At 36.0% G+C, this 23,926-nt stretch overlaps 1 protein-coding gene and 1 pseudogene across 1 annotated transcript in view; both read right to left on the bottom strand.

Annotated features, from left to right (window-relative positions):
- Window positions 1-23,926, bottom strand: part of LOC143674124 (uncharacterized) — a 100,537-nt gene that overhangs the window by 59,750 nt on the left and 16,861 nt on the right. The window lies entirely within an intron of this gene.
- LOC143657701 (putative monooxygenase p33MONOX pseudogene) lies at window positions 7,886-14,079 on the bottom strand (annotated as a pseudogene).

Genomic DNA, 23,926 nt, shown 5'->3' on the forward strand with positions numbered 1-23,926 from the left:
TATGTCTTCTTGATTTCAAGTACTCATTTGGGATTTTCCCAAAAATTGCAAAGAATTTTCTCTTTCACCTTATAAAAGCAGTTGGTTTTATTTGATAATTTTATCAGTTGAATGGGAAATGTTATCAAATAAAGAAGGATTTTTGTAACTTTTTGTTGGTTAAATTTACAGAATAAAATGTTATTAAAATAAAGATTTCAGAAATTGTATCTTAGAGATTTGTCAACATCTTCACTGCCCATGATATGTCTAAGTACTGATGTGAGATGCCTGATATTGGAAAACAATAGTATTATTGGTCATAAGTTCAGGTGTTCTTAAAATGTTTCATGAGCACTCAACAGACAGTTCATATTTGTAAACCAGGAATAAATGGCCATTTACAGTGTTTTTGTCATCCTCAGTTTTTTATTCTGATGCTTTCTTGAACACACTTGAGTCAGCTACAAGCCAGTGCACTTCATCTTCAATGAAAAGGACTGTCTCAGAGACCTATGGAAAAAAAGAGACTAAGCTAAGTTCTCTGAAGCACCAGCTTCTAAGCACATTGCTTAAAAAACTTTGAGAGCATACCATTTGACTGAGTCAAGATCCTGAGAATTCTAGTGAAGAAGCTGATGGGTTCATGAGATTGCAAACAGAAGATAAAATAATACAAAGATTAATTACCTAGGGTTATATGAACTGATAAAGAATGATTATAGTTTTGCCTGGATTATTGCTAATATTTTACTGCCAATGGGTCCAGAATAACTGTCAGCTGGAAAGGCACATTGTTGGCTTTTACTGATTAACTGACTTCTGGTTTCAAACAGCTTCCCTGGGGCCATTTTTTTTCCTGCCTCTCCAAAGTTCTCTGTTTTTGTCAGCTCTGAAACTTATTCCAAAATGGTTCCCTCTTAAAGGACTCCAGTAGGCAGATTAAGAATCACCTTGAATGGGTGAAGATACAGCTCCATGAAAACAACCTAATCAGAAGGTCCCGCCCACAAATGGATAGGTCACATCTCCATGGAAACAACATAATCAAAAAGATCCTGCCTTTCAACATTGAGTCAGGATTAAAGGACATGGCTTTTCTGGGGTATACAACACTGTCAAAACAGCACAGTACACCAGTAATGAATGGTGGACAAGTAAATTATCTTCTTTCTGCCATTTTCACCCATCTATAGTTGTCATCATTACAGAGGCACGCACAAAAAGAACTGTCTGAATATTTTTTAAATGTTCTTGCAGATTCTCATATGAAAACAGACACTACCATAGCTAAGATAATAGACATAAGTTAAACTATTTAAATTATCTGAAGAAACTGCCCTTCCCTGGGCCACAATTTTACCTTTAGACCTGATGATCACTCATAGCATTCCCTTTGGGAAACAAACTCTCTCCATATGAACTGTTACTTCTAAACTTATCTCTTGGAATAAAATTGACAACTGGTCACTTATTTTTGTCACAACATGACATTACCCAGTTTGCAAATTCTTACTGCATTATATCAAAGATTATCTTCAATAAGTAAAGAATACCTTTCCTGAACAACATGACAGACACCCCTTTAATCATAATCTGGCACCAGGATACTGGCTCTACAGGAAATGTCACCAATGAAAGACAGCCTTAGATCCTTATTACAAGGAACCCTGACAAGTGCTTCTAACTTCTGACACTGCAACTTGATTACAGGGTATTGAACCATGGATTCACAACACAACCAAGAAAGGCTCCATCAGACTCCTAGACTTACTCTAACTCTGGTGACTTAAAAATCAAACTAGCCAGTTAGTGAACTAGATGATGTCATGAGGTAGACTACTTATTCCCAAGGTGACAGATCAAGTTCTCAAACAGACTTTATCTTACTAACACCTATAATACATAAAATCTTATATATCCACATTTTGCCCCTGCACTGGCCTGGAAAGACAATGTTATTGCTCACTTTTCCCAGGTCATGTAAAAAGGAGATAACCTTTCAGAATGTTGGATTTGTCACCATAAATCCCAATATATGCACATTGCAGGTCCCTATTGCTCTACCCATAACATGTTTATTTCTTAACCCAAATGCTTCCATCTCTTTGGATCAAACTGCACCATTTCTTTCATGTCAAACACCAAAACTAGACTCAAGGTCCTCTTTTTGCTGCTTTAAGCTTCCTTGGACACATAACTTCATTCTAGATATAACTGGTCTTGACAATTATTCAGATATCATTGGAAAGTTTGTTGACCTTACTGTAATAGCCCACATACCTCCTTAGACTACAGCTTACCTTAACAATGCATGTCTACTCTCAGGTGCAAGACTCTAGCTCTATGAAACATTCGTAACACAAATAAATCTTGGGCAGTTCATCATTTGTACTCTCAATACCACAGACCCTTGGTTACTGAGAACAAATAATAATATTCTTAGTAACAAATGAATATATTCTTAGTAATATTGTAATATTCTATAAACAACAGCACTTGGGTCAATTTATATTGCTCTTCCAGGCCATATTTTTATTGTGAAGATATTGCCTGTGCACTAAATTGCCTTAATTGCTGGCAAATGTCTGGACATGTGTACTTGGTCTCTTCACTGTTCCCTTAGGGTTTATAATCAGTCTGAAACTTCCCACTGGACTACTCCCATCAGTCTACATTCAAAGGCAAAGCAGGATTTACCCAGGGAGTTTATGATTCTAGGCTTGCCTCCTTGGACAGATTGTTGCTACCTTGGCTTTGGATTAACATAAATGAAAACACAGTTAGAAATCAATCACTCACAAGAGGAGAAATCACTTAATTGATTGCTAGTATGATAACAGTCATTAGATTTATTAGTTAAACTTGTTTTAAACAATATCATCGCCAAATTTGATTACTTACTGGCTGAACAAGGAGTCATTTTTGTCATTGCCAACAGCACTTATCATACTTTTGGGTGAACACTTCTAAGAAAGTCAAGAAACAATTGCCTGAAATAATTAAACAAACCACATGGTTTAAACAGGTAAGACCTTCCTCTTAGGGCCCCTTTCTGACCACTTTGATTTTAGCTGGTTTAAATCATGGGGATCTGGGCTTAGGAGCATACTAAAAGATGGACACTTGGATATTTTGTTAGTCAGAGTACTCATTACAGTCTCCCTGGGGCACTTTTCTCTCAAGAGTTTTGGGTAGCTTTACCAAGCCACTTGTTTAGCAGCAAATAATTTATTTATGCCTGGGATGATAAAAAAGAATGAACAAGTAAAAACTAATATGATCACCTATGACTTCAACATGAAAACAATACGCAAGTTACTACTCCAAAACTTTAGGCCTTAACTAAGAATGGAATTCAAACCTTAAATTTCAATCATATCTGTCAATTACTGAGAGTCAGCTCAAAATTGGGGAAATTGTTAAATAAATTAAGTAGGCCCAAGATGGAGTCCCTAATGCTAACCCTTATGTGAGCAAATTGAAGCTTAACTAAGTTTCTATTTCTTATAAGTGCTCCTTTTCCCAGAACCTGAAACCTGAGAATGACCAATCAAAATCAGCCAGTGTCTTTTTCCTTCTGGAACCTAGACCTCTAACACACAGCTAAGCCAAATAAGAAAACTTTCCTGTACCAATCAATAGGATTATTTTCATTAAGGCTTCCTTATCCTGCTTATATAAGATTTGCTCTTCTTCTCGTCACAGCTTCCTTTCTTTTTATGGACTGGATGATGTCCAATTCATGAATTGCTTAATAAAGATGTGAGACCCAAAAGACTAATTTCATGTGGATTATTTTTTACTTTAGGCACAGAAGATACAAATTAATAAAATTAATAATTGTTCTGATTATCCTAGACTCTCAGATCAATCAAGGCATTGTCAGCAACATATGCAGACTAGATAATAACCAAAAAATAAAACTGCAGGAATTTGAGACATGGTTCAAGAAGATGATGAACACGTACACAGTGAAGAGAAATATAAAGGCAGTTTTGCTCTTCTTTTATGAGTAAGGTGTGTATGTGTATAAAGGCATGAGGCTCATTTTGGGGAACAATGCTTTTAAATAGCAAAATTTTATTTTCCTCCATGCCCCAGAAAAAGTGGTTTCAGGTCCTGGGCTGAAAAAAGGAAATCACACTGTAGTGACATTAATTTCATACAAACTTCAAAACTATAATATAACTGTGGTTACCAACTTCTTTAAAAAGTTTTAATATCCTTTTATTTATATCAGGCGAATACACTGAGTATTTTCCCTTACAAAGTTTTCAATCAAATTGCAAGGGAGTGTTCATGAACAGATGAGTAGATTAACAAAATGTGGTATATGCATACCATGAAATATCAAACAGCAGTAAGATGAAATTACATCCTGAGGCACAAGACAAGATGGTTGAGCCTTGAAGACATAATGCTGAGTGAAAAAAACCAGACAAAAGGTTAGATACTGTATGACTCCACTTTTATGACCATGGTAAAGGTAAAAACAGAGGCCTATAATATAGAACATAGGGGACCTAGAGATACACAGAAGCTAGAGATAGGTGAATGGTTAGCTAATGAGGTTGAACTTAAATGTAAGGGAATAAACAGAAATGATGGTGGTTCACTAGTGGTTCTATAAGTAATATTAACATATTGAAAGTGAACATGGTTGAAAGGGGTTGTATAGACCCATATGTCCCTCTGATTAACATTACAAATATAAATAAATTCTTGCATAAACTACAGCAAAGGTATGGATCTTGTACAAAGATGTGTTTAAATTTAACACAGGGGTTTAATAGGGTAAAACTGCTATTGCATGCTAAGGGCTATGTTTAACAGGAAAACATCAACAGCACCACAGCAAAAACAGGGGCAAATAATGGGAGGAGGGACAAGAGTTCAGGGGAGGTTTAGATTTTCTTTGATGAGGGTGTGTTTATTGATTATCTTTCTTTGGGAACAATGAAATTATCCAAAATTGTGAGTTTTGACAGACTGTTGACTTTGGAAATTACACATGATGCCCAATGAATGGAGGTGGCTGAAGGATGCACTGACTAAGAAGTAGATTGGCGAAGGATGGTGTATACATATGACAGAATATTGTGCTGTTACAAAAAAGGAACAAAGTTGTGAGGCATGCAACACTGTGAATGAACCAGTAGTTTAATGAGGCAAAATAGCCAGAAACAAAAGAGCAAATATTGTATGGTCTCATTTAGAAAATACTTATAAGAAAACAGGGGCCTAGATTGTCAGCTCTTTTCATAGTCACATTTAGTCTGGAGTGGCAATTATTTGTGGATTTTGAGAAGCTGTTTTATATATGTATATCCTGATATTTAGAGATAAGAACAAAGACAATCAAGTCAGGATTAAGGTTATTCAGAACCAGGGGTAAGGAAGACATTGTCTATAATTTAGAAGTTCATCTATTCTTTGAGACCAAAGGAAGAAAGGTTTATTTTGTCCAGAACCTAAATTTTCCATAGCACATAATCTAACTCAACCTTTCTGGATACATCATTGAAACAATTCAAACACAGGGAGAACAGAATAAGAATGAGGGGCTTTAATCCTGTAGCTTAATGTAATGCCTGGATACATCCCAGAGTACATCAAGCAGATAATCAAAAAGTAGTGGCAAAGTCCCTTGAGCGATGGGAGAAAAAAGAACTATTGAACTTTACCATCAAGGAAACCCCTGATACTGTGTCAAACATTAGGGTCACCAATTCAACAGGCCAAGCCCTTGATCTTGAGGCTTGCTCTTATGAAGCTTATGTATGCAGCAGGGAAATAGTCTACCTATAGATATGCTAAGAGTTACTTCTGGAAGACCTTTTTTGTTGCTCAGCTGTTGCCTCAGTCTCTCTAATCCCAACTCTGCAAGTGAAATCATTGCCCTCCCTCCTACATGGGACATGACATCTAGGGGTGAAAGTCACCCTGGTGGCATGGGAGATAAATCCCAGGGATGAGCCTGGCCCTGACACCATGTGATCAACAATGCCATCCTGACCAAAAGGGGGAAAATAAGTGTAAGAAATAAGGTACCAATAGCTGAGAGAATTCAAAGAGAGTTGAGAAGCTTCTCTGGAAGTCACTCTTACACAATCTTCAGTTATTAATTGCTACCTATCATATGTTGCCAACCCCAACCAAAACTATTCCAGCCAATCCAAAAGAACACAAGGCATCATATAAGATTCTACAAAGGTTCCATGCACTAAGGTAACTTTCCAGAAACAAACAGCGTCCTGATGGGTCCCCAGTCCAGATATGTCCTGAAATGCAAGGGGCCAGCCTCTGCAGTACATCAACTAGTTTCATCCCCCTATCCCATATTATCAACAGCCCCTTCCAACATGAAAAAATTAGAATGGCCAATGCCCAAATATCCCTAAAGAGTGTGAGAAAGATCAAAGTTGATGGTGGAGTTATACAGAGAAGGTAGAGTCTAGCAAATCAATATGACTGCTGAATCATATATTGATATTTCTTTTAGTCTCCAGTATCTTACAGCAGCTAGATGTAAAGACCAAAAATTGTGGAATTGTAACCCATACCAAACTCTGAAATCTCTTCTACAACTAATTGTTGTGCTGTGCTTCAAAATTTATTGTTTTTGTATATGTTATTTTTCACAAAAGAGGGAAAATGTTAAGATAATGCATGTACAACTATATGATGATATTGTGAACCATTGCTTGTATACTTTGGTTGATTACATGGTATACGAACATATGATATATATCAATAAAAATATAAGGAACAATATAACATCTATTTTGGTTTGGATTTTGTATTATGTGAATATATAACTATTAAAAATGCAATCATAAAAAAATATAAGGGAAAGAAAGGATAGGCAGACTAGTGTTTGCTGTGTGACACATAAAGGAGCCTCCAAGAGCACTGGCCCAAGAGGTACTACTTGAACTGCTGACTGTATAATATGGCAACCCACTAGGACTATCAAAAATGCAAGGACAGCACAGTTTCAGCATATGAAGAGGGGTCCCTGCTAAGTCTGGCATTTAATTGTACTCAGATCCTAAACAGATCTTAGTGTCCCCTCATTGACAAGGCCAGAGAATATTACCAGCACAGTGTCAGGAGAACAAACATTGTTTAAACTAGTCAGTGAATACCACTACTCCATGATTTGAGAATGCTTATGTTGTTAGTAGTAAAGGAATCAAGAAGCCTGAGCTCTGGAACATTACAAACATTGTTTACCCTAGTAAACAATAATTAATGTTCTTGTCTAGGGAAAATGACATGAAATTAGGTAATGAGGTCCCCAAATACCATTGATAAGATTATTTAGTCTAACTTTAAAGCAGTATAAAATGGTTTCTTCACCACAATAAAGGCTAGTTTTGTATTTTTTCTAAAAAGTCAATTATGTTACCAGCTCTAGCCTCAGTTTAACAGGGTTTTATGTTTGTTTGGTTTTTGTTTTGCATGGGCAGGCACTGGCAATCACACCCAGGTCTTTGGCATGGCAGGTGAGAATTCTGCCACTGAGCCACCATCACACTGCCCTTAACAGGTTTTCATAAAATATAGCTTGAGTATGTCAGAATCAAGGTAAAAAGGGAGTGAGGAGCAAAACACCCTCTGTCCAGAGTCCCTGGAATAAAAACTACTTTAGAACCCAGTGAGCATTCAAGTTATAGGGTTTAAGATTATGAGCCCATGCTAATGATTTATTCCCTTCTACTACATGTCCATCTAGCATGACTTGAAGGTGTCCTGGACATGGATCAGTTCTATTGGAGAGGCTTTTGCACTCCTGTATAGCCCTGGGCAGACAAGTCTCCTGAATCAGACTTCTGGAAGGATCTAGTCCAAAGAGGTTTGTTTTTTTATGATGAGTTTCTGTCATTCCCAATTCCAGATTCTATAGTGCTAGAATTTGGGCCAGAAGTGTATCAGCCTCTGGGATTTGCTTTAGTGAAGAGTGCGTGTATGTGGGGGGGGGGGGGGTACTGCTAGGAATAGTCTGGGCTGATGTCAGCTACTTTTCTTCCACTGTTTCTCCATTTGCAGCTTTAATTTTCTTAGTGCTTCTGTCATTCAAAGTTACTTAGTCACCTTGGTGGAAAAGGCCTGTGGGGTATGTATCCAGCATCTTTTAGGCCTGCTTGCTGCACAAATTGGTAAATGCTCTCTTGGATCTGTTTTGTTGTCAAATAATTTATGATGACATTTGGTAGCATTAGCCTTCATCACCACTGGGAGTGTCAGTGGCCACTTTCAGGGTAATTGCAGGGAAGGATACACTGGCCTCTCCTTCCTCCACCTTGGTGAGGTACTGAAACTTGTGCTCTGGAATCTCTACCTTCCAGGAGATGCTGCCCTGGAGGGCATATCTGATGGAAGAGAAGTCATTAGCATAGGGTCCTGAAGGGTACCATCATAGCTGAATATCTGGGCAATACATTCCAATGGGCAGGGACATCTTATCTAGAGGTCTGCTAGGTTTGAGAGCTGGCACTCTGGTTGTCTGAAAGCCATTGAAAGATAGGGATCTGAGTGTTTTTTCTTGATAGACTTCCAGAGTTTAGTCCCTGTCACCATTGTGAAATGATGTAACAACCATAATGCTGACAGATATTAATGAGGAAGATTTTCTAGTTGCTGCAAATTAGCAAAGCTTCCCCCAGGAAGAGTTCATCCACAGATTCTGTTCCTCCACCACCATGGAGCTGTTGGTAGCCTAAGCTCTGGCACTAAAGAGGCTCCAAGGACTCCCATCTCCCTAGATTCTGTGGCACAGTCCAGATTCAAGACATGTGGTAGGTGGCCCTGTGCAGGCAGCAACAATGAAGGTCTTGGGTAATGACCACAGTACAGGCTGCTGGGCATGGCAGCTTCACAGTGAAGCCTGGAATTCATTCTACTTTCATCATTACTGAGTTTCTATGGATATATTTGATGTTGAACATCAGAAAAGGTTGTTTTGATATATGATCCAATCTGATATGGTAGGTTACCATTTACAATATTAATTGGCAGATATATTTGTTTACATTCAATACTTCTTTTATTCTGTGGCTTGTCTTTGCATTTCCATGTATTGCTCCAATGTAACAGCAAGAAGGTAAGAATATTTCTTTTTAACTAGGATATTTTTGGTGCTGGGATTTGAGAGCACCTATTAAATATCTTCTCTTTTTCTCACTGCATATCTGAACATAAAGGAAGACTAATATTTGTATAAGCATCAGATATATTTTTTGTTGACAGAGCTTTGGGAGTATATAGCTTTGTTGTGTGAAAATAAAGAGGACCCTAGTAACACATCATAGCACCAAGTAGGTATTTTCACACAGCCCTGCAAGGGCTGGGCAATCAATAGAGTGCCTCTGCATGACAGGTAATGCTCTTAAATGTTAATGCCCAAATTAGAAAGCAAAATGCCTGCTTCATAGTGGCTATATAAGAGGCCTGAAGGGAGCTCCTGAACTGTGCACTTACCCATCCTAATGGCACCAAAGCTATGTCTCTTAGTTAGGTGTACTAGTAATACTGATTTTTTCAGTTGTGGGTCTGTCTTCAATAGCTTTCAATTTTTCTGCTCATTTAAAAAGATTTGATTTAATTTGTTTTCCTTTTGCTAAATTTCAAGTTTGCGCTTCATGCATGAGTGACTTTTAGCAGTGTCTGTTTCACATTCTTTTACAACCTAATGCGGTATTATTTGGCTTTTCCTTGATGTTTTTGCCCTGTACCATGTCGATTTTCCATTAGTTTCTCACCTTCACATTTCTTACTTGTATTATTTTAACTCTATTTTGTTATTTTATTTATTAAAATTTTTCTGATTTTTTCAATTTGTTATTATTAAGTTAATGAATGATAGAAATTAGTATCATCTCAATGACATCAATGGCTTGAAAGAAACCATGCTTTTTTTACTTGTTGAGGAAGGGATCATTGGGGTCAAAAGCATATCACACTGGTGTGTTAGTAACTCAAACTCTGAACACCACACTACCATAACTTGGCTTTACAGTAGTTGCTGATTTCCATAGTGTGTGTGTGTCTGTGTGCATATATATATATATATATATATATATATATATATATATATATATATGCTTATTTCAAGCTACCAAAGATTTCAAAACTTTCTTACGAATCTGAATATTTACTTACAAGCTCTTACCAGTCAGTACATGCCTGTGTGGGGATACCACTGCATGAGAAATTGAAGGACTGTGTTGAAGGTACTAAGTAACTCTCCTGGGCTATTCCTGAGCAGGAATGTGCTGGCAAATTTAATTCAGACTAGCATAACCAGGCCACCAGGCTCCACTTTAAGGAAGCCAATTAGGGTATTTCCTCTCACCACTGATTCAGTGACTCTTTGAGTGGACCTAACTTTTAATAGACAGAAGTAGAGGAAAGCAACATGATCCCTTTCTCTTGTGACTCCACCTTGTCCACCATGTTTTCTTCTGCCTGAGGAAGAAAGGTTTAAGTGGCTTCACTGCTTCCCAATATGGATATCAGAGTTAGAGAATGAGCCTCAATGACTGAGAATAATCAAGAACTGGGACAAGACCCTGGTCATGAAGGAGATTCTTGCTGCTTTTCTAGTATCATCTCATTTTGGAGTGAAGTGGGATAGACCATTGAATGAATATTCAAATGTATTCTAAGAGTCTGTCAGGCTGGAAATCCTACAGTACCAGAAATCAGTTTCTCTGTTTTCTATAGAAACTGAAATTTATTTCTCAATCAGGTGATCTAGGGAGTTTAGACTTCTTCCAACTTTACTTAGTCACCAGGCTGAAGACCAGAAATTGTCCTGACTGATACATCAAGATATGGAGGGTGAGGTAAATGGTAGTATAAATTAGATTTTCATTTTAATTGTGAGTGAAATCCATGGCCCATGTAAATTAGAAAAGTTTACCAGATGATAGTATCTGGATGAATGATCCAGATATTTCTATTTTTAATTATAACTACTATTGCCATCATAAAGAAGGGAAATGCTTAAGCCTAGCAACATCAGTACCTGATTTCAACAAAAAAAAAATGAAGAGGACCATGTCACTGTACAAGCATGATGTAAGGATCTTTCAAAATGGGAATTGACTAAGGAAAATGAAGTGCAAGTCCAAACATTAAAAGAGAACAGAGTGTTTGCATAGCAACTCTCTCAAAACCTTGCCATTGCACACGTGAAAATAGGAAAATCTGCTAGTGAAGGATTAAATGAGTAGGTGAGAGTTTTTGTAGTGGGGCTTAGCCTTTCTATGCTTGCATTTTTCAATTTATGAAGTGGGACGAACCTAATATTTGAGCTTAAAACTCCTGTTCCTCTGAATCCTTGAGAGTGAATCTGAGTGGCAACTTTTATTGTCAGAACTTGTTCATGTTTCTTTCCTGTCTTTGCCTAAGATTTCCCGTTTTTCAATATGAACTATAATTATGACTACCACCTATCCAATATTTTGTGAAAAATAATGAACTAGTACATTCAAAGAACACAGACATGTCTCATGTACATTAAGACTGCAAGTAAGATTTATTACCACCTGATGACCTTCCCTTGCTTTCAAAATAAAGGCTAATTCCCATTTGGAAAACTGTTATCCAATCAGAAAAAAAGATGCTGTTCCAATTTGTTAGCTGCCAGAATACAATATACCAGAAAAGGAATGGTTTTTAAAAGGGGAAATTAAATAAGCTGCTAGTTTACAGCTCTAAGGCCAAGAAAATGTCCTAATTACAAGTCTATAGAGATGTCCAATCAAAGGCATTCAGGGAAAGATATCTTGGTTCAAGAAGGCTGAGGAAGTTCAGGGTTTCTCTTAGGTGGAAGGGCACATGGCGAACACAGAGTTTTTCTCTCATCTGGAAGGGCACATGGCAAACACGGCATCATCTGTTGAGCTTTCTCTCCTGGCTTCCTGTTTCATGAAGCTCCCTAGGAGGCATTTTCCTTCTTTATCTCCAAAGCGCTGGCTGATGGACTCTCTTCTTCATGGTGCTGCAGCATTCTCTGCTCTCTCTGGATCTCCTTCATTCTTCAAAATGTTTCCTCTTTTATAGGACTTCAGAAACTAATCAAGACCCACCCAAATGGGTGGAGACATGTCATTACCTAATCCAGCTTAACAACTACTCTTGATTTGGTTACATCTCCAGGGAGATGATCTAATTATGTACAGTATTAAATAGGGATTATTCTGCCTTTATGAAATGGGATTTTGATTAAAACATGGCTTTTCTAGGGGACATACATCCTTTTAAGCCAGCAGAGATGCAAATTGATAAGGACCATAAAGAACAATTGAAGTAGCAATCCAAAAAACCTCTACAAGTATCTTCAATTACCTGGAATTTGTGGGAAAGATTATTCACAATTTTCTTCTCCCATTTCATCTTTCTGAAATCTGAATGATTATTACAACAGTAACAATGCTACCAAGTAGATTTTCCTTGACTGAAAACAAATTAACACAATTTAAAATTTTTCCTACCTAATGTGAAAATGGACATTTGTTTTCCAAAGAAATAATAGCCCCAACAGAAATGTAATTAGAAATTATAAATCACATCATTCCATATCCTTAAAAATGATAAATTAGTCCAGTGGTCTTTAATACATAGATTTAAACTTTGAAAAGAAGTTTACTAAAGCATAATTAAAATTCCCATTGAGTTATCTAAAGTGTTCAAGGATTTATAATTACTTGTCCATAGAAAATGCATACTTGAAGAAAGGTTATCCTTATGGACTAAATCTTTAAGTCAAATATTCTGTACCTACAACCAGAGTCTAAGAATTCCTCAGATTAAACAATGAAGAGGAAAATTCTTCTCTTTGCCCTAGCATTCCTTCTTCGGCTGAACAGTAGCATTTCCCTACTATACAGAGAGTGGTAGGACCCCATACAGTGGAGTTGGGAGTCTCCAACCATATTATATAATATGACAAGGGTAAGTGACAGGGAACAGGGAGGACACATAATTCACCTCCTATACTGGAGTATAGCACACTTCCCCTATCTTCCAACAATCTTCTCAGTATCATTTGATTGAACAAGGCCCTGGGACAATTCTGTGGACCCAAAGTAGACCTCTGCCTTTAAGTCTCCTCATGTATTTTTTGTAGAAGTTGGTACTTACATCAGTTTGTAACTCTAATCACTGAATTGAGAAAAAGTCCCATAAGAAGACAGGCTGTCATCAATGAAAGAATTTGTCACCGTGGAAACAGAGTCCTTATATCCTGAAACTTCACTTAGAGACCTTTTGGTTTTTAGAAGTTTTTGGTGGCACAGTCCAGGAGGATGTTCCCTCAATGTTCTGTCCATTTGGATTTTAGGTGGAAGATTTGAGCATTTCCCATTCCTTTGTTAGCTAGAAGGGTAGGCAGAAATATTGACCTCAAAGGGCCAAAGTATGGTTCAATGCTGATATGTCTAAGACAACTTTTTCTATATATTATTTATTCATTAATATATACAAAGATCATATTTGTTGAGATACTTCATATGGCATATACTTTGTGGGCACTTTGGTCCAAGTGTGATCCAGACAGATCATATCCCTGTTCTATTCAGCTCATGCAGTCTGAAGAAGGAGAAAGTCAAATTCAAAATCAGAGTAAAAAGTGGTGCATACCTTGCTGGAGTGATGGGGAGATTTGAAGGAGTACAGAACAGACACCAATGTTGCCACTGAATGTTGTGGAGATCTAAGGCCCCAGGATCCCCCTCCATATGACAATAAGTTACTGCACATAGCTGTCTATGTGACCTTAACAGAAAGTTAGAGCTCAACAGATCTCCTCAGGGAGGAAAATAATGTATAGATACTATCATAAATGACTTATCTTGTAAAGCATTAAAACTCCTCTCCCCTGATATATTGATAACAAATCTCCAAACCCTAGTGTCATAAGACCCTGCTAAAACTCTGTTCTCATAACCTATGAAATGTACTGTACTAAACCATTTTAAGCTGCCCTGTTGCATTCCCCACCTTTGTAGAGTGCAGACTTCCATTTCCAAAATGGTTGCCATCGGGAAGAATCCTCTCTTGTTCATAAGTCCTAATGTCTAACTCCATGCCTGTTTTGTTTTTTTTTTTATCTTAAGGCTGGACCAACCCAAGACCTCTAAGAAATGTTCAGGAAAGGTTCCCAAGATGATATTTATAAGTATATTCCTGAAGAATGAGGAAAAGTCCAACAAGGTAAAATTGTAAATATGAGAAAAGTCATAGTAAAATGGAAATGTTCAAACACAAGAGAAAATAGGCTATCTTGTGGCCCATAAATGGTATGCGTGTTCAGCTGGTATCTTAAATTCAATGAAAGGCAAAGTGAGTACCTTGGGAGTGAAAAACTTGGCCATGTTGATGGGGAACAGAACTATATTAAGACTTGGTCTTTAGCTTGTCAACCACCCTTTCACAATGTTCAAGATTCCAGCCCAGATCAGAATCCCTGGTTCACCTGTCACAAATGTAGATTCCTGGTGTCCATACCTGAGAAGAGAGGAAGAACCACTATGTGAGTGTTCTCATTTCCACAGTGTCTAGTGGATTCCCTAGCATGTGATATCTGTGGCTCATGTTAGTCAGGAGCTGTTGCTGTTGTACTTTTTTTCCCTCACTATTGTGTTATAACTGGATTAAATTTTATTGTGCCCCACAGATTTTATCAAGACATTTTTAGCACATTTTCTGTATTATACAAAGCAATATTTTTTCATATAGCTTTTCTCTATCTTCACAGCTTATTGTTATTTACTGGGTTATAGATCTATAGAAAATCCACCTAGTCAATAGAGTAAGACAGACTCAGAAGGAGTGACACACATGGGAAAGGAGTCATAAAGACATGGGTTGAGGAAAATGTAGAGGGAGGGTCACTGACATATCCAAAGCACCCTGAGCTCTTGCCCTTATGCCACTTATCAGCAGAAATCTGCCTTTATTGTCCCCAATATGAAATATCCCTAAAGATTGGGAGAAAGATCAAAGGAGAAGGAGGAGTTATAACAAAGAAAGTAGGACTTAACACATAAGTATGGCTACTGAATCACTATACTGGTATTTCTCTTTTGTCTCTGGGGTGGTTAATGATTCAGGCTGAGGATCAGAAAGAAAAAAAAAGAATTTAAGATAGCAAACAAAGCTTATGAAACCTGTTAGAAACCATCAGGTATACCAATATATGCATTATGGGACTCCCAAAAGGAGAAGAACAAGAGAAATTGGCAAAAGGAATATTCAAAAAAATGTCAGGAAATGTCCCCAATTTAATGGAACACATGAATATACTCTTTCAAGACTAACAAACTCCAAACAGGATAAACTTGAAGAGTATGGTGCCCAGATAAAAGTCAAACAGTCAAATGCAAAGGAAAAGGAGAAAATTCTGAAAGCTGCGAGTGAAAGCAACATTTTAGGTACAAGAGAATTCCAACAAGATTAAATAGCAAAGTCTCATTAGAAAAAAAAAGGAAGCAAGACAGAAAAACAAAATATTTACATTGCTTAAAGAAGACAATTGTTAAACAAGAATTATATATTCAGTAAGGCTAGCTTATGATAATGAGGGGAAGATTAAGATATTCACAGATAAAAGATGAATGAGACTGTAATCACTAGATCTGCCCTGTAAACAGTGTCATAGGGAGTTCTTCAGACAGAAAGGAAAGGACACTAGACAGTGGATTGAAGCCATATAAAGAAATTAAGAACTCTGGTAAATGTACCCATATGGGCAATTATAAATGTCAGTATTATTGCATTACATATTATAGTATGTAACTCCACTTTTTACTTCATATGTGTTCTAAATACAAATGCATAAAATTAATGATAAACTTACAGTTTTTAACATACAATGTATAAAAATATAATCTATACCAGTTAACAACAAAAAGTTAGGGAACAAAGGGGTATATCAACATTGTCTATGTGTGCTATTGAAGTTAAGATGGTAACAAATCAAATGTGATTGGTAAAGATTTAAGATGATAAATTTAAGTCCTATGGTATCCACAAAGAAAATACTTGAAAAATATATACAGAAGGAAATGAGAAGACACTCAAAATGGTACAATTCAAAAACATCAAATAAATATGAAAGTAGGCACTATGGAAAAATTTAAGGACAAAGGGACTAATGAAGACCAAAGAGCAAAAAAGGCAGGAGAAAGTCCTGCATTATCAGCAGTTATTTTAAATGTAAATGGATTATAAGGGATGGGGAATGTAATTAGTTGACTATCTTGGAGAGGATGGTCCCTCTCCATTTCAGGATTTATCCAACTAGGAACTTATTGACACACCTTATCAATAAAAAACAGAGTGGGCACTCTCCAAAGATCCTTATAGACCGGGAGAAGGATCAAGGGAGATCCTTTATAATTATTATAATAAAAGAATTATAATAGAGAAAATAGGATTTAACAAATGAGCATGATTGCTGCATTACTATATTGATATTTCTTTTAGCCTCCAGTGTTTTTGGACAGCTAGAGGGCAAAACTCGAAACAGTGGAAAGGTAATCCATAACAAACTCTGAAATCTGCTCTGTAACCTTTTTATGTATTATATTTTATAATAAAAAACATTAAAATGTAAATGGGTTAACTCTCCATTCAAAAGACATGAGATTGGCAGATTGGAGTAAAAGGTATGACCCAACTATATAATGTTTATAAAAGACAACACAAATTCAGAAACACAAATAGTTTGATAGTGAAAGTATGGGGAAAATATATCATGCAAATGGTAACAAAAGAGAGCTGGGGTAGCTATCCTAAAATAAGATAAAATAGACTTTTGGCCAAAAATATTCTCAAGAGGGACAAACATATAACACTAATAAAGGGTACAGTTAATTAGAGTTAAAAATTAAAAATCTATATATCCCTAACGGCATAATCCCAAGAACAAGAGACAGAACACAACTAATTAAAATCACAAATGTCAGGTGGGACATTACCACTGACCAAAGAGAAATAAAAAGGACTATAAGGGAAAATATGGACAATTATGCATCACAAAATTTGATAATCTGGATGAAATGGACATATGCCTAGAATCACATAAACAACCTACACTGGCTCAAGAAGAAACAAAAGATTTCAGTAGATCAATGTTAATGAGATCGAACCAGTAATCAAAAACCTAACCTCTAAACAAAGAAACACCCAGTTCTTTCTGGCTTCACTGTTGTATTTTGCAAAATACTCCAAAGAAGAATAAACAACCTACTCAAGCTCTTTCCAAAAAACTGGAGAGGAAGGAATATTTCATAACTTATTCTATGAGGAAAAAATCACCCATACCAAAAGCAAACAATGATAACTCAATAAAAGAAAATTACAGAGTAATGTGCCTTAAAATAATGATGCAAAAATCCTCAATAATTCTGCAGACTCCAACATCACATTAAAAGATTATACACCATGATCAAGTGGGGTATATTCCAGATATGCAACAGAGGTTCAACATGAGAAAATCAATTACAATAATTGTGGCAGTTTGATGCTGTTATGTACACCAGAAAAATGCCATATTCTTTTCATCCATTCCTGTGGCTTAGAGCTATTGTGGATGGGACCTTTTGATTAGGCTATTTCAATTGAGATGTGACCTGCCTCATTCAGGGTGGGCCTTGATTCTCTTGCTGGAGTCCTTCATAAGAGGATAAAACACATAGAGAAGCTATGAGATGAAATTAAGACAAGTTCAGAGAAGGGCACCAAAGAAGCTGAGAGAGGGAGCTACTGAACCCAGAAGTTCAAAACAATGACACCCAAGAGAGAAGGACCAGCAGATGTCACCATGTACTTTGCCATGTGACAGAGGAGCCCTAGATGCCAAGAGCCTATCTTGAGAGTTGAGATATCATCTACTGATGCCTTGGGTTGGAAATTTTCATAGCCTAACAACTGCACATTTTAATTTAATAAATCCACATTGAATAAGCCAACCCATTTCTGGTATACTACATTTCAGCAGCTTTAGCAAACTGAAACAGTAATATATCATATTAATATATTAATAGAGTGAAGGGGGGAAAAAAACATGATCATCTAAATTCAATGCAAAAAGGAAACAGAAAAATCCAGAACTCTTTCATGATAGAAATGTTTAAATACCTAGGAATAGACAGGTGGTTCAGTGGCAGAATGCATGTCTTCCATGCAGGAGACCCAGGTTTGATTCCTTGACCATTCACCCCCCTCCAAAAACAAAACAAAACACATATCTAGGAATAGAAGAAAACTTCTTCAACATGATAAAGATAACTTATGGAAAACTCAAAGCTAACATTATATTAAACAGAGAAATATTGAATGCTTTTCCTCTAAGATCTGGAAAAAGACAAGGATGCCAATGACATGTCTGTTAACCAGCATTTCACTGGCATTCCAAGAAGAGAAACTAGGCAAGAAAAGAAATAAAAGGCATTCAAAATGGAAGGGAAGAAATGAAATTTTTCCTATTTGCAGATGACATGATACTATATAGAGAAAATCCAGAAAAAATCCACAAAAAAAAACCCTACTAGAACTAATAAACAAAATTGGCAAAGTGGCTGGGTAGAAGACCAACATGCAGAAATCAATAGTATTTCTTTAAACTAGTAAAGAACAACCTGAAGGAAAAATTAAGGGGAAAAAGTCCATTTACAATAGCAACTAAGAGTATCAAATATCTAGGGATAAACATAGCCAAGGAGGGAAAAGAATTGTACATGACACACTACAAAACATTGCTAAAAGGAATTTTAAAAAGACCAAAATAGAAGGAAGGATTTTATACATTCATGGATTGGAAGACGAAATGTTGCTAAGACGTCAATTCTACCCAAGGTGGTTTACAGAATATATATAGAATACCAATCAAAATCCCAACAATCTTCTTTGCAAAAAATAAAAAGCCAACCATCAGATTTACATGTAAAAGGCCCCAAATAGCCAAAGCCATCTTGAAAAACAAGAATGAAGTTGGAGGATTCATACTTCCCAATATTAAAATTTATTACAAAGTCAGGATAATCAAAAGAGCATGGTACAGGCACAAGGACAGACATATAGGCCGATGGAATCAAATTGAGAGTTCAGAAATCAACCATCATATTTATGGCCAACTGATTTTTGATAGGGGTGCCAAGTCCACTCAACTGGGGAGAACAGTCTCTTCAATAAATGGTGTTAGGGAAATTGGATCTCCATAAACAAAAGAATGCATGTGCATCTGTACCTCCCCATATAAAATATCAACTCCATCAATAAATATCAACTCAAAATACATAAAATATACAAATGTAAGAGCTAGAGCTGTCAAACTCTTAGAAAAAACATGTTGAGAAGCACCTTCAGGACTGTGTCTTAGTGAAGGGTTAAAAGAAAAAGAATCTTCAATGTCTCTGCAGTGACTTTTATAAATGCATGGTTAAAATCATTAAATAGGTTGTTTATGCATATTCCTTCTCAGAGAACTGGCTCTTCCCCCAGAAGGAGGTGTACTTGATAAAGATGTTTAGGCTCCAGGAAATATCCCTGAGAGCCTAGCCAGCTCCCTGGGATTGAGTACTGGAGGACAGTCATATAGGACATTGGCAATCAGTCACCTTTGTTCCGAAATGATATTTAATCCCCAGAGCATGAAATAGAAATTGGAATCTCATCTAAGAGAAGGACACTTTGCTTGGGACTCTGCCAGTCAGACCCTGAATGCTGTCTCCAGGATTCCCTATCACTCCCCTTTGGGTGTTAGTATTGTCCAGCCTGGTGATGTAATTATGCCATATTTCTAACAATCTTTTAATTACTTTCCTAATAAATTTTGTCTTTATATCACTGAAATCTGTGTTGTCTGCATATTTGGGCCTCTAAATTAAGTGGCCACAAATATCACATTGCGTTTTGTTCAATAAAATTGGCCTAGTCAGCAGGATTTGCATTTCAGTATGACTTCATAGTGGTGAATGTCAATAAGACAAGTTTTAGAAAATCTGGGTAGAAAATAAAGACGGTGCTCTTCTGAATATTGTAATGCTTTGTTAGGACCACTCTTCATAGATTTAAAATTGCTAGTTTCATGTTCTTTTTGTGTACAGAATATTGTTTGGATTTGAACATTTTGTTTCCCTGGTTTGTACTATAAGACATTTGGGAATTTGTAATTTGTTAACCTCTTTTCAGGATTTACTCAAAATTGTTCAATATCAAAAACCCACATCCCCCCATTGAACTGGTTTTGAGGAAGGCTCCTCCAATTCCTTGTAAAGTGCACTTGCAATAAATTTTCACAGTGAGAGGTAAATCACTCCTTTGCAACACTGGGTCAGGTGAACCCTTCTATGGAAGGTGCCATGCTTATGAAAACAATTTGGAGACTCTGCCAGGATCCCCCATTATGCTCTGAGATGTGACCCTGATCTATGTCTCATCTGCCATATAGTTTTCCCAGATCTCTCAGCTCCATGCCTAGCAGCTACCTGAGGATTTGCCTAGAGGACTGAGGGCTGAGGTTCCAGGGAGCTTTCTGCTGTGGGTAGATACTAGGCACCTTCATGTGATGGTGATTTTAAAGTTCAGACTTTCCCTGGGCTACATAAGTGTATAATATTGTCTCTTCTGATAGGTATTTGCTTTCACTTTCTCAGTCCTTTCATGCTATGTTTACTTTCACGCTGACAGACTGCTAATGAGGCAGAGACTATTGAATTGGCCTCGGTTCAAAACTGCAGATTCAGTGGGTTTGAGCCCCACTATCCATGATCCCAGATTTGTGGCTCTCTGTTGGTTTTGTATTTTGTATTTTTGAATTGGGAAAGCCATTTATTATTGAGGAACTCCTTTTTATGCATGTTTGTCTTCACAGTTTTTCTTTACTTTTAAGTTGAACGTGCTGACTTTGAGGAACTCCTTGCATTTTTGTCTTTGTGGGGTTTTTTGGTTTGCTTTTAGGTTGAAAAATCTGTCGACATAGAAAAAACTCTTGTCTTGATATTTTTTCTTCCTAATTTTTATTAATGTTGCCCAGTCATGAGAAACTCTCAGGATGTGTGGCTATGTCTCCTTTAAGTTATGTTCTGAATAAATGGTCAAAATTTGGAGGGGGTCCTCTTAAAAGAAAGAAATTGATTTTCTCTTATAATGCTGCCTAGCCATTGTAAAAATTGGATATTGGTGAGAAGTAGGCTAAGAATGAAATTTTAAATTTCAATAGCATCTTGTAATTAAATTCATTTTGTAAAAGAAATCACAAATGAAATGAGGTACCTTATACTCAAGTTTTTAAAAAAAATTAGTGATCATGAAACTTTAAAAAAGTGCAATTTTTGAGAAAACAAATGTAATATCTGTATGTGCCATCAATTCTTCTTAAAAATTGTATATTAATATTTCAAATACTCATTGACTAAAGCATTTTAAGTATTTGACATTATTCTGAAAGGTTTGATTTTGATAATTTTATGTGGTGAGATGTTTACTTGAAGACAGTTTCCAAAATCATTTTGATAACTTAATTATGAAGGATATAAAAATGTTTTTTTATTAAAAGGAAAAAAGAGGGTAGTTTTGTCCTAAGATAAAATAAATCATTGTTACAAAATGAGGAAAATGTAGGACAAAGCCTAAATAAATATAGTAGATTGCCAAAGGTTTGTGGAAAAGGAAATTATGGTCAAAGTTGGGAAAAGATTGGATGGATCTATCTACAAAATTTTTGAAAGCTTTAATATCAAATAATATATTGATGCAAGACTAAAATTTAGTTTTCTGTCTGTTAAAGTAACAACGTTTTCCTAAATTATGGTCTGTTTTTAGTAAAGAGCTATAAAAGTTTTTATTTTAAATAATCAGGGTTAAAAAAGTGTTGCTTTATCAGAATAATTTCTTATACTTTATGTTGACATTATCATGTCCTTGGTTAATAAAAACAAATCTCATTTTTGAAAAGGGCAAGTCTCAGCTTTAGTTAAATAAGGAACCAAATATTGATTCAAACCTGATAACTTTCAACATTTTGCTTTCTCAAAGTCAAACTCTGAAAAATATAATTTAATTCCAAATAGTTGAAAAATTTGTTCTTTAACTTGGTAAAAATAAAGTGCTAAAAATAAACTTCATTTGATACGTTTTAGGTTGCATAAAAATGTTTAGAAAATGTTACAGAAATTAAGACATTTTCTAACCTTCTGTCAGTAACTGATCTGCATAATATTAGACAACAATATAATGTTGCTAATCATAGTTTTTTGTTTAGCCAGACCTTCTCAGTTCTGCTTACAAAAAAAAGATAACAGAACAGCATCAAAAACACCCTGTGGTCCAGTGAATCAGTGGCTTCCTCCTCAAAAGACAAAAGTTTAAAAAGAGTCATGAAGACCCTGCATGCAAGAGCTCACACAATATCTAAAGCTAATCACTGACAGTGGAACAAGACATGCTTGAGACACCACAGGATGAGACATTTGCTCATGCCTTTCTCATGAAAACCCAACATCATCACTGATCTGATAAGAATGAATCATACAGACAGTACTTAATTTTTGACCCCTAATCCCTTTCCTTTACCTATAAAAACCCTAACCCACATCCTCACCAAAATGAATTAAATTTTGATAATTCATGAAAGTGTTTAATAAATCTGTTTTAGCAGGTTGGAAAATTAATACCAATGTTAACTAAGCTATTTAACCGGACCATTTGGTTTCTGCAAAATTTATATACTCTGATGCAAAAAGAAAATGTTCAATGATTACTAACTACTAATTCTTATGGTATGTGGAAAGCTATATTTTCAAAATACATAACCAATATGTCTTGGGTACAATTGGACAACCCTAAAATAAACTGTACAAAAGTTGCTTATATAGGACAGGTTACTTATTTCTCTAAAACTTCTGTACAGACAGTATGTGCTTTTAATGTATTGCCTTTTATCTTATCTTCTAAATATTATGCTTTTTTCCTAAAATATATGGGAAATTCATTAATAATGAAGATGTTACCTATGACTTAATTGATTGTGTATCCACTTATAAAAGATTAACATGTACTGGGTTAATTCGACAGACGGAACCGTGTATGTTATAACATTCTTCTAATCTCTGTACTCAACTTGTTTCCACTAGCAAACCTTTCAATTCTCTATGAGATTGAAGCACAGCATGTATATATTGTAAGCAAAAATGTGACTAAATTGGCCACGATGGGACTAGCTGCTCCCTTCTCTGGATATCTATAGCATCTAGAGATGCTTTATTGGCAGGGTGCAGTTTTCTATTTATTCCCTGACCATGTGGAAGATGTATCTCTCTTGGGTACTCAAACCCTTGCCTTTTGCCCAATGTTTATGTTTCCTTACAACCCCTTATAAATATAATAAAAAGTTCTACTATATTAACTAATTTAATATGAACTAATCAAAATTAGCTTACTCAGCACAGAATACAGACATTGTTGCTGGAAAATTGTTAAAAGCCTCACATGTTATAGTTACTGACACTAATCATCATTGGTATGATTTATTTCACTCTGTAACTGCACAGAAATATTGAAATGCTATATTTCACCCTATCTTAATCATTATTATCTTAATTATATTACTGTTTTATAATTGTTACATGTACCAAAAATGCATAAAATATATTTGACAATAACCCCCAAAGTGTTAACAAATTATATGGAGGACATTTCAAATTCTAAGACCAATTAAAGGGTTAAAAGAAAAAAATCTTCACTGTCCCTGCCTTTATAACTAGTGGTTAAAACCATTAAATGGGTTGTTTATGCATATTCTTTCTTGAACAACTGACTTTTGTCCCAGAAGGAGGTATACTTGATAAAGATGTTTAGGCTCCAGAAAATATCCTTGAAAGCCTAGTCAGCTTCCTACTAGGATTGACTACTGGAGGACAGTCACATGGGA

Source organism: Tamandua tetradactyla, chromosome 2, assembly GCF_023851605.1.
Source record: "Tamandua tetradactyla isolate mTamTet1 chromosome 2, mTamTet1.pri, whole genome shotgun sequence".
NCBI classification, from domain to species: Eukaryota; Metazoa; Chordata; class Mammalia; order Pilosa; family Myrmecophagidae; genus Tamandua; species Tamandua tetradactyla.